The sequence below is a fragment of the Atractosteus spatula genome (assembly GCF_055471065.1).
Source record: "Atractosteus spatula isolate fAtrSpa1 chromosome 10 unlocalized genomic scaffold, fAtrSpa1.hap1 SUPER_10_unloc_2, whole genome shotgun sequence".
Lineage (NCBI taxonomy): Eukaryota > Metazoa > Chordata > Actinopteri > Semionotiformes > Lepisosteidae > Atractosteus > Atractosteus spatula.
The window spans coordinates 169343-181960 of record NW_028296622.1 but is presented as its reverse complement, the minus strand read 5'-3'; the positions used below and the strand labels follow the sequence as shown (position 1 = coordinate 181960).

General features: G+C 43.2%; 1 non-coding gene across 1 annotated transcript; it reads right to left on the bottom strand.

Moving 5' to 3' along the window:
• Positions 1-11305: 11305 nt before the first annotated feature.
• On the bottom strand, positions 11306-11379 carry trnan-guu (transfer RNA asparagine (anticodon GUU)). The gene has a single exon. It is a non-coding gene; the product is annotated as a tRNA-Asn (tRNA).
• Positions 11380-12618: the final 1239 nt, after the last annotated feature.

Sequence of the window (12618 nt, the reverse complement as noted above, 5' to 3'; positions counted from 1 at the left end):
AATAAGATCAGACAGATCGATATATGGAAAGGTGTTTTTGTGTGTCAGGTACCTCACATTTTTGTTTTAATAGTTCAGTTAAACCTCTCTATCACACTACTGCTCGGTGGGGGAAGGCGGGAAATCTGCCCTATAACAACACCATTGGTTAAAAAGGGGGCAGGACATGGGGTTTTAAAGTTTTGACAGACGCTGCACACCACAGTGGGGAAGACTTGAGTTTTTCAAGTAGCTCTCGGTTACCAGTGTTGGCTAGCAAGGTGCCCGATACGTTGATTTCGGCCATTGCCCCTGTGAACACATCCCAACCTTTTAGCTTCTTACCGGCCGCAACTGATTGCTGTTGTGTGAGAGCCCTGACAAGATCAATCATGTGAGAGCCCTCAACGGGTGCCCCCTTGTACACAAAATTTCCTTTTTAATTCCAGGCTATTAACAGTTGATTGCGTGCCATAGTCTTTAACAATATCTCGGCATTTCTCTGGAATCACTGAGACGCGCTGTCTAAAATATACCCAAAGTCAGCGTCGGTCGATGACGGCTGTTGTGGTGATGCGTGTGATAGATCGGCGGGTGCATTTTCGGGTAGTACAACAGTTAAAATCCCCTTTTCAGAAAACTCCTGGCGTACTAATGTCAAATACCGTTGTAACACCTGATTATATAATTTCACTTTTTCATATTCAGGCAGATACGAGTTCTGAAAAAAGTCTCTCATTTAGTCATCCAACCTGCGGGTTGTTATTTTTCTCACATCGCTTTCGTTGCCGGACTGCTCTCGGAGTCGATCGAGCTGTTTCTGAGGTACAGGTACATTTTTTTTCAGCATGGTCCATTATCGGTGTTGTAGAAGCCCCCGTAATCAATGGTACCGCAATACTCAACAGGGTCCCGATAAAACTGCCGGACTGGTTCACCAAGAGTCTTTCTTTTAAGAGAAAGACCCTTTTTACTCAGTCTTTAAAAGCTTATGCTTTCTCTTCAGGGTCCCAAACTGCTAAGCAGATAACAGTATGTTCCCTTTCAAGGTGTTCAAGGTGATTTTAGCTATTGCCTGTACAAGATCACCTGAAGCCCCACAGAGAGTAGGTTTCCGCTGACTGGGGCTGGCTTTCACCAGAAAATGTAAGAGTCAGGTTTCGCTGAACTCGTGAAGACATGTCGACGGACCGAATCTGTTTTTTTTTTTTACTGAGTCTATGGTTGCAAGATCACTGACTTTTAATTTTTTTTAAAATACATAAGCCGTGGGTACATCTGGGGGGGAAAGACTTGTCCGCAAGCGATAGTCATCTGGGGTGTCGGCATTTAAATCCACCAACAATTAACCGAAAGGTTTTTTTAGTAGCGTCATCGAACGCTTCAAAAAAAATGTGGCTTTACCGGGGTACATCTGCTGGGACAGGGTTGTAATCTGTAGTTTATCTCTAGGGTTTTTAAACAGCACCATGTACTTTGTATCTAACGCAATGGTTCTACTTTTCCATCCTTGACAAAACACATTTTGGACGATATACATGATGCTGAGGTTTCGGTGGTGTACGTATTTGGTGAAAGCTTTTTCTATCTCATTATTTTCACACGCAGACTCCATCAAATCATCAACTATAATCAAATTTACTCTACCCGGCGGCAGTAGCTGATCGTCGGAAAACGACGTCGGTAGTCTTTCTATAAACTGAATGTATGGAAATTTCACAAGCAACTCAGCGTATAGAGGTTGCCAGCAGCTGTAACACCAGACTGTTTTCGGGTTTACGAGTCATAACGGCATCACCGTTCTCCAAGAGCTGTTTTATCAAATAACTTTTACCGCAATTCGAGGGTCCGGACAAAATGCATGAAAAAGGGTGTTTTAACCTGACATCCATCGTGTTAACATCCGTAGGGCAACGATGTCAAATTTTCTTGCTGCACCCGCTTGTCGTACACCACCTTCTGGGTTTTCTTTAAGGTCCAGGTCTCAATGTGCCAATCCTTTTTAACATGCACGATCATCGGCTGTTGAATAGAAATGTGTTTAAATTCCCGGCACTCAGCATAAGGGTTAACGCCATAGTCAAAAACCAAGTCACGCAGACTCTCAAAGTTAACTTTTTCACCATTATTACGCTCAATGTGAACACCTTTTACCTTTAAACAGGCTTTCCCACCAGACAGCTTGTACCCGTACGACTTGGGCCCTGTTGATACAAACTTGATGTGTTGTCCAGCATCGATTTCGCTGGTCGGCTCATGATATGGCGTAAATAAGTACCTGAACAATTAATCGGGGTTTCTCACAATGGTGGTCTGTGGTAAATTGTCTCTTTGTCCGTACTTCCCCCCACAAACTGTTCAAGGCAATTTTTGAAAGCTGTCTTTTGGCCGGATTCTTTTTAATGTTGCCGGGGTCCAGCCAGACACCCTCTTTTTCATAATATTCGCTGATATATCTTTGTTGTTTCGCAACATCTGTACACCACTCTGGAAACCCCGAAGCTTCCCGTTTCCCTTTCAGATGCAGTTAGATGTAGTCTGTAAAAAGATTGTGTGAGGCCTTTTCGAAATGCCTAATTTCGTACATTTTACACACTCTATACCCCAGATCTAAGGCCATCTGTAATTCTGGGGTGCACCAGACACCAGTCAAGGCGCGATCTTCATCACTGTGCTCACAGGGAGTGGACTGTTCTGTTACAGCACACGTACGACACAGTGTGAAAAACAGTTTTTTGTCAATTTTGGTTGGAAGAACTGGAAAGTACAAACGTCTGGGTGGGTAAACTTTCACCTTCACTAAACTGAAATACCGTTTTAAATCTCCAAAGTTGTTATATATTATTCGGGGGTGCCCCGGTGGGTATTTTTTAGTTTTTAGTTTTGTTCACAAACGGATACAGACTGGTGAAATCATAGTAATGAATTTTTTCACCGGGCTGCGCTGTGTAATGCAAACAAATCACATTTGTTCTCCCCCCCAAAAAGCGACTCATGCGGTTGCAAAGGCTCTGGTAACTGCGCAGCTGTTAGAAATTTACCCAAGTCTCCATTTTCAACAAGCGTGTCTCTGAACTCGTGCTCCCACGAAACACGCACGTTAAAACCTCTCATTTTGAGAAAATTAATTTTAACCATCGTCTTTCTGTACAACCAACCAAAAGTAGTGTTTGTTAGCAGATTAAAATCGTTTTCACAATAACAAACGCTACAACCGTGAAAAAAGCAACCGTTGAACTCAAAGGCTGTCGGCACTAATTACAGCATAATCATCCACAAAATATGGGCCAACCTTGAACTCACCGGCCGTGGTTAACGCGTGTTGGATTTTAACGGGCTCTGTGTGTTCGATGTACATAAGCCATTGAATGCTGGGTGTAGAAAATCATTTTTGCTGGCAGTGGTAATTTTCATGGGGTAGCAATGCTATCGTCTCTTCCTGTAAAAACATAAGTCTGAACATGGCCATGCAGACACTAGCGATGGTCACAAACTGAAAGGGGTCGATGCACACAACGCAGGAGGGCCCTGACTCAGTCACGCGTGTCTGTCTGGTCATATTCATGACCTTGTCCCGAAACCTGATACAGCCTTCTCTTAGAATTGCCACATCCAACTGGCAGTAACTTTTCAACTCTCTCTGTAAGTTAAACACACTTCCCCTGCATTCTTCATACCAAACCAAAAACCCGGCTTTCTCGCTCGGCAGCATGTAGTTAACGCCGTAAAGTTCTGGCGGCGGCAGCGGGCCGACATAATTTTGGTTTTCTGAAGTGTTCATCAAGTGTGGAAAATTCCCCTTAGCCCCAGGGAACCCCATGGCGGCCGGCAGTTTGCTTAATTTCATAGGTAGAACGTTTAAAGAATCGATAAATCTGATGTTCAGAGCTTTTACGGTCATACACATTATCTTACCACCCTGATTAATTAGTTCAACGTCCATCTTTTCAGCTACAACTGTCTGATTACTAGGTAATTGTCATATCCCTTGCCATTGTGTGATATGAACTATGGTTTTTGAAACGTCTATCGATAAATTTACACACAAAATCCTTTAGACAAGTTTCACACATAAAATTCCCAGCTTCGTTTATTGTCAATATGAAGGGCGTGGACGTAATTTGGTATGTGTGTCCCCGTTTCTTGCATGCATTCAAAGTCGAAAAAAATGTACTTGTTTGAAAATCTGGGGTTGTCCAAAGGTGGTATGTAGCACAAATGTGTGTCTGGGGTGTCGATCACGTTGTTACTACGCGAGCAGTTTCTCTTTACATTTGGGACTTGCGAGGTTATAAACCCCACATTTCTCACAAAAGACCCTGCGCTCACACTTACTAACACCCGTCGCTGCATTCCGAAAGTGTCTCGCCAAACATTGAGAGCTACGACAAAAGACCTTACAGGCCAGGCAATTCTGAATTTCTGCATCAATTTTGCAACGCTGGGGATCTAAACAGGTTTTACAAGCTTTAACACAGGCGTGTGCGTTCTTGTGGCTATACGCCGCATGGCAGTTAGTGCAAAAATACGCCGCCCCCACAAAAGCTTTAATATTTAAAACCCCATAAAAATGCTCTTCATGCAGTAGAACAAAAAGTATTTTAGAAATTTGGTGGTGTGGGTCCCGTTGTAAAATCACCCTGGTCGTGGTACAAAATTTTAATGACCACCTTTAAATGTTTTTCAAAAGCGGTAATGTCTGACAAACTAATTTTCAGATTCTCTGGAAAACCCAACTCTTTGTGCATTCGTTTAGCACCCTGTAACATTTCGGTACAACCCTCATTCAACAAACCGTACACACACCTGGCGAAACACAGATTACCGCCCGTGTAATGTAAGTCGATAAGGTGCGCTTTTTTCTGAGCAATTACCCGGCTGTACAGAATGGATTCAAATCTTTGGCGGGAACCCCCCTGCATATTCCTAACTATCGTCACCACTAAGCGGTGGCTGTCATCGGTGAGAACCTCTGTGTGGCTCTGTAAGAGGTCCGAGATGTGGCTTAAAAAATCGGCAGCATTTAATTCTCCGGGGTGTCTCCTGCGTGAGAACAAGGGTTTGTTAAAACCACCCGCAGTCAAACGCAGCTGTACAAAATCATTCCCCCCGATGTTTGGAGAAAGTTCATCCAATATTCTCTGGGCTGCACCATGCACAGCGTCTATAGCCTGTACATACGAGGTTATTCTGTCGAGATTAACAAAACAAAATTCTTCATGGTGCTCTGTTGCTCTAAAATTATTATAAGACCTGTTATAACTACGTATATGCTCCAGGAAAACGAAGGGGTCTCTATTCGCCCCTGCACCGCCACCAACCTGATTCAGATCGTTCAGTACAACCGGTTCTCGGTTACCGACATCCTGTTCTGCTACAACACCCTCGGGCCTTAAGTTATTTTCTACCACTGCATTCTCATTGCGTGGTTCGGGCGACCCTTGGGAAATCTGATGCCTCTCTCTGAATCTTTGACGACGCAACAAACATGCTTTTGCCAGTTTAATTCTTTTATTTATGTACAAACGCTTGCTGTTGGCAAGCGCTCGGTCTTTTAAACACTTTTTAGACCGCATGTTTAGTCATTTATCACCGGGGATTTGCACCAATGAAGCATTAAAAATATCATCATCATGGTCTGAAATCCTGAGCTTAGAGTGGCATCTTCTGTAGAAATTATATCTAAGAGGTTAGCGGTGAAAACCTGGATCTGTTTTGGAAACAAGGTCTGTACACCGGCTAAAACCGCTCTTAGACGCTCTAAAGCTCGTTTTTTGGCCACCTCATTAGTGATCGCCGTTGATAGTGACTGTGTAATACCGCGCAATGAATCTAGCACATCACCCAACACCAAGTCTTTAGGCGCGTTATGATTTCTCTCCGCAGGCTTGACACGTCTGGCTTTGGTCAGCGTCTTAACAGCCGTCTTCGATGCAGTCACCACCTTAGGGTCCGACGTTTCCGCCACATTTGTTTCGCCGCGCGTCGATACAGCTGCTGTGTGAAAAAATAAGACTTTTTATTACCACGCCAATGCTCCACATCTCAAAATCAGAAAACTACACGGTGATAAAAATAAAAGACTTTTCAACACAACAATCAACGAAATCTGAACTGTCAAAATCAGAAAACTACGATAACTATGATAAAAATGCCACACATGTGGCGCATCCTTACACACAGGGCTGCGGGTGAATGGAACAAGTTACCCGGACATGTTGTTACACCGGTTTCCTTGATGGCTGTGGTGGCGCTACTGGGTCAAGCGGCGTGGTTATAGACCCTCGCACAGACCAGTCGCTTTTAACTTTAAAAGCTAAGCAGTTTTAAAATAAGGTTTTTTAACACTCCCAAACAGAAAACTACGCAAAGTAGGATCTTTAAGCGAATTAACATCCTAACAAAAGAAGTAACGTTTACCGTAAGTGGATCATAACACATCTTGACCACGCTTAAATTATATTAACCTTTGCTTGTTGATTTCAGACGTTTTGAGCTCGTTGACCCAGTTAACGTGTTGGCGCGTCGCAGTTTATTTTTTGAAGGTCCGGGGTCTGCACGGAGTGGGAAAATACCATTAGTGAAAGAACTCAACACCGCAAATTACCAAAAAACGGTTGGGGTTTTTTATTATAGACACGTTTAAATGGCCATGCTAAAAGAATGTTTTATATAATACCGACCTCTTAGCTCCAAAGTGTGTTAAATGCTCGATATTTTAGGTACAAAGCATGTCTATTTTGTTAAGCCTTCCTTTTCTTTTTCCTTTAATAGAATAAAGAGGATGTGGACGGGTCAATCTTCAGCCTACCGGCACATGTGAATGTCTTGTGTCTATGCTCGTGTGTTCGCCCAAATGTTAATAAAGCTGATGCCTATGTCCCTAATGAGCCCGATGTTATGCCCCAGATTGTGAAAGCAGTAGTTTATTGCATCTTCAAACACTGTTTAAAGGGGGTCCTGGTTGATGACTGCCCGGCCTGTTTGATTGACCATCCCGGGCAGCGGGGTCACACATGCCTGTCTGGCGGCTACACAGATGGGTCTGAAGACGTGACGTTTGCCGCTTTAGAAATTTATAAGTCTCTCAGTTTAGCCCGAATTTTATCGGCTGTTCTGTACACCGCCCGGTGTCTGGGTTCGTACACCATTACAAATTACACTGAGCGGGGCATAAAACAGTTGCTAAAAAATATAATTGAGGACCGCTCCCCATACGAGCATGTACACACCACACTTGAACAGCTGGATGAAAAATTAGTAGACGTGACTTTTGATGAGTTGCAAAAGAAACACTATTCTTATTTTTACAGATGCAAAAAAAAAGATCTATGTAAAATGTGAATAGATTTCACTCTGTTTTACAGACCCGGGTGTGCCATCAGCCGAAGAATGAAGAATTTCGAATGTATACGTCTGAATTCTTACTAAGAGTGCTTTACACACTTCTCTCTACAAAGCTTGATATGCAAAACAAAGAGTCGAATGCTAATGTCCTTAAATTTGTTAAAGAGATAGATGTGTATGTCAAGAACTTGAGTGAAATTATTGCGGATCTGATGTTTTCAGATTAGAAAAGGAAGCCTGGGGGGTTCTACAGTGTGTATTCCAAAATACAGCGTGTTTTGCACAGAACCTGTGGTAACACCATCCCGCTGATTATGCAGGCAAATTTTTTTGCCCTGCTAGATCAGATCGCCCAGTGTGGTTCGCATGGCTTTAGACACGGGGAGCGGAAGGGGGTTATGAATGCTTTTTCAGATGCCGCAAAGTTTCTCAGCAATGTTGGGGTGGTGGTTACGTGTACCGAACTAATTTTCCGCACCAACATTTAATTGTTGAATGCAAACAGGAGCCAGTAATGCATGTGTGCTGCGTTGTTTCACTGTTTGAAAACCCCCCGTTGAAATAAAGCGGTTCACATTTCACATACTTGCAAACTGGAGTCTGTAACTTGTGTAAAAAGTGCTTCTGCACTGTTTCGGTGTTTGAAAACCCACTGTTGAAATAAAGCGGTTCACATTTCACATGGTGTTTGTCCTGCGAATTATTTCCGTGAGACTTTACGCAGTCAGTGTGTGTGTGTGTGCTTGCACCCCTGCTGCTTTGGAGACACGGCTTGTGCAGCGTATAAGCAGCCTGGCCGGACAACCACTCCGCCACCCGGCCGCGGCTGGCGCCGCTCACACCCCGGGATCTCGCGGCCCGCAACAGACTCCCCGCGCCGTCGTAACTACCCAATTTCCTAGGGTTATAATAGAGGGCACACAACCCCGCGGCAGACATGGTCCCCTTCCAAACCAATACACATTTTCACACACCTAAAGCGAGGGATGCGCCTCCTTGGGGCTTTGGGACCCTGAGGCTCCGGACCGACCGGCCGGGGGGGAGGCGGGAGTTCTGACAACGACACACCATTGGCTCCTGAGGGGGCGGGACATGCACAAATAACAACACGCCATTGGCTGGCAAGGGGGCGGGACATCCAACCACCGCGGACGACCATTGGCTGGAAAAGGGGGCGTAGTACCTGTCAAAAGTTTGACGAAAGGTGTCGCTTTATACTACTAACAGGTCTGTTTTGAGTCTCATGATGATTCTCTTCTGGATCTGATAAAAACACACAAATTTGTTTCCGATGTATTTTTCAATTTTATCAGATTTTTTCAGGTGAATGCAGTCGATACGTTCAAGTTTTTATATGATGACAGGACCTACACTTAGGGCTCAGTACTGATAACACTGCTGATATTGATGGAGTAGAAATAAGTGATGTATTGGCAGCTTTATCTGAGGCCAGAAGTCCTAGAACACCTACAAAAATGTTAGGATTCAGAGGAAGAAATATTTTTCTACCTCACCCAATCCTATTGCATTAACAAGGCTGAAGTTGGCTGCTTATTCACCAGCTTCTTATTCGCGTTTTTTGTTCCACCTAAAGTGCTGCTGCTGTGATGTTATGCCGCCTTTTGCCTGTAGATGGCTCTCTATAGTCATTTTTAAAAATACTAATCCGAGTTGATTACTGCACATATCCCCAGTAAAGGGGAATATATAAGTAATGATTATCCAAATTGCATTTTTGTATGAAATACATTTCAGAAAATCGAAAACCAATTTTCAAAACTCACAATAACACAAACTGGCATGTTAGACAACAAGTAAATAAGACAAAGGCAAAACGTGAATTCTCAAAGTCTCAAAATCTTGCATTTTGCAAGAAATGTTATTATAGCAGTTTACAATGGGACATTTAGAACATGGCATATGAGAATATATGGTTAACGGAGGATGAGCAAAGGGTGATGACACTTTCTGCTTATTGCTATGACCCTCCCTCCTGATTATAAAATCGTCTCACAATTCTGCCACGGAGGTGTGAGACACAATGTAACAGACTCTCAAAATCCTGAACTTCAGGAAATGTTGCTGTACCATTTTTAAAATATGACCCTCTGAATATGGCATGAGAGAATTCATAGGGAAAAGCTAATTGCTCTTTTTGTTGTATTGCGATGGCCCCTGTTTAGAAAAAAACATCTCAGAATTCTGACACAAAGGTGTGAGACACAATGTATCAAATTATGAAAATCATGAAGTATAAGAAAATTTACTGTACTATTTTTTAATATGACCCTCTGAACATGGCATGTGAGGATTTATAGTCAACAAAATAGCACCCCTTCTGCTGAATTACTTTTTCCCTCCTTCCTCGTTACCAAAACATCTTAGTATTCCGACACTAAGGTAAGAGAGACAAAATCACTCATCACGAACATTTGTAATTACAAAACTTCACTGTTGCATTTCTGCGTTGTGACATTCTGAACATTGCATGTTAAAGTATATAGAAAACCTAGATCAGAACAGGCTAAATGTAATTCATAGTGATTTATATTTTTTTAATTCTTTCTAAATGAAAAAAAATATGTTTTTCAGTGATTATGACACTTAAAATATGCTTTAATGCCAAAATAAATAATAATGGAAAAAATACCCAAAGTGGACATTCATAGTTGCGATTATAGGAATGTTATATATCAGGTGAGTAGCTGTGTCAGCATGCGTAGGCTGCAAAGGAAAAAGTAAAGGATTATTCCATGCTGAAAAGAGAAGAAAGGAAACATAACGTGTTGGCCGTAGAGCCTTCTTCAGGTGTGAGAAAGACAGGGCAGTAAGCAAAGATAATTTTCTTTCTCTTTGCTTACTGCAGTTTATCTTTGATGACAACATCAAAGACGTTAGGAAGTTTTACGGCTAACAGCTCCACATCAACTTCCTTTTATAACTAACCTCATCAGATCCCTCAACTCCCAACTCTTCCAGTTTCTCACTTCAGAGAAGGATAAAAAACTCAATCATCCTCTACAGAGAAAAACCATCAACACCCCTACCACCTCCACCAATCCTAACCTCGTTTTTACTATACCCTTTGACCTTTCCCTTTCACCCCTTTGCATCCTCAGCTAACATATTTTAAAATTACAATAGACCGTATAGTATTTATGTTTAAAATTAAGGTAAATATGTCAAAATATCAAAATCCAACTGCACAGTGCCATCGTAACAATGCTTGTCAAGTTCTCAAACAAACCTGCATTGTATTTTTAAAATATTTCAGCAGAGGATTCAACTGGAGTATAAATGAAGATTCGACGATAATATTGTAACGCAACGGGGGCTCAGGCGGGCGCCCTTGCCGCATCTGGTCGGCCCAAAGTATAGGTGGCTCGAACCCGGGACTTCCGCGTCTCTCTGCAGCGACCCAGCACCGTGAGCTAAAGAGAGATCTCTCTACAGCCCAGTAGCTGTAGTCCTGCTATCACAGGGAAGGGCGGTGACGTCACCTGCTCTGGTACGCCGGCTCTTACACAGTGCCTGTCGGCCGTAAGCGTTACACTCTCCCCCGCTTAAATCGCCGTCCCCGGCGAAGGGCTATCCCACCCCGCTTCTGACACCAATGTAACGCAACGGGGGCTCAGGCGGGCGCCCTTGCCGCATCTGGTCGGCCCAAAGTATAGGTGGCTCGAACCCGGGACTTCCGCGTCTCTCTGCAGCGACCCAGCACCGTGAGCTAAAGAGAGATCTCTCTACAGCCCAGTAGCTGTAGTCCTGCTATCACAGGGAAGGGCGGTGACGTCACCTGCTCTGGTACGCCGGCTCTTACACAGTGCCTGTCGGCCGTAAGCGTTACAATATTTTTTGGGTGAATATGGTTTTCTGAGGAGTTGCAATGTTGGGCATTATTGGACATCTCCCGGTGACATTATGGTTTCGCTGAGAAATCCAATCGACTGAAGACAACGTTTACATCGCAAAAGAACCCCGTCCCTGGGTGGACTCGAACCACCAACTTTTCAGTTAACAGCCGAACGCGCTAACCGATTGCGCTACAGAGACTGACTGGCAAGGTCTTTTCTCGAATCACAAGTTTTCGGTTAAAAAAAAATCTCTTACCGTTTATTTTGCCAGACGGTAATATTTCTTCTGCACTGATAACCGAGAATCGAATTTCATTTTTCGTGTGAATTTAATCAAAAACAAGTTTTCCAGAAAGGAAACGAACACATGCATTTAACGAAATCAAGCCCTTTGTGATTGCCCGAAATGATACGTTCTGTACTACTAGATAGGAAGAAAGACACGGCTGGGATTTGAATCTCGGTTCTTTTGTTTAATAGAGAAGCGCTTTAACCAACTAGGCTACGGTGACAGGAAAACCATTACCTTTTACAGCCACTTGGATACCCCGCTCTGAGACATCTGCGTTCAGTAAGCGCTGAACCTGCGCTCAGAGCAAATTGCCTCTTTTACATACAGATGCAGCCATTCAAAGTGCGCGTCACAGACACGTACCGCAGGTGACGTCGCTCAGTATGACGCAAGATGACGCGTGGCACCGCAGTACGTGATTGGTTGACCGACAGGGGCACTCGTGGTCCGTTGGTCTGTCGTAGAAAGACTTACAGTAAAAACGTCTTTGCTGTGCCCGTTGTAGATATTGAATTTTACCACTGAAGGGAAATCTTAGTAGCTGAGCATAAAAAGAATAGGAGCATACTGTAACGCGTGTGAAGGCCATAAACGATATTAATTTTGGAACATAAACATACAGTATATACTGTAGCTGGTCTTGGTACTTTAAAGAAAAAAATACACACCAGTATTCCATTTCTCCCTAAACATTTTAAGCTTTGAAGTCTTTAACTAACATGATACCGGAGTCAACAAGCATACTTTTAGAATTTGATTAAAAGGGAATATAATATGGAATCGCGTATCTAAAGAATTTAATAACGGTATTCGTGTGCTGCGACAGGGCTGTGTAGGGCTTTTTCGCCTGCCTGTTCATGCGAGCTGTCTTCTAGCCGACTGGTCTAGGTGCGTGACTAGCAACTGGGAGGTTGTGTGATCGAATCCAGCTGGTGCCGGACTTTTCTTTTAACAAACATTTCTTCGAAAAAATAGAATAGCGATATTATGGACAATAAATTGACTTTTATATTTCAAAATATCGCAACATGAACGATATTTGCGATATTTTGAACATATCTTCCCTTCTGACAGCGGTTCCTCCTTCTATTGTGTGTGTGTGTGCAACAGAGTAAATTTTTATAGAGAAATGGAGGCTGGACAGTA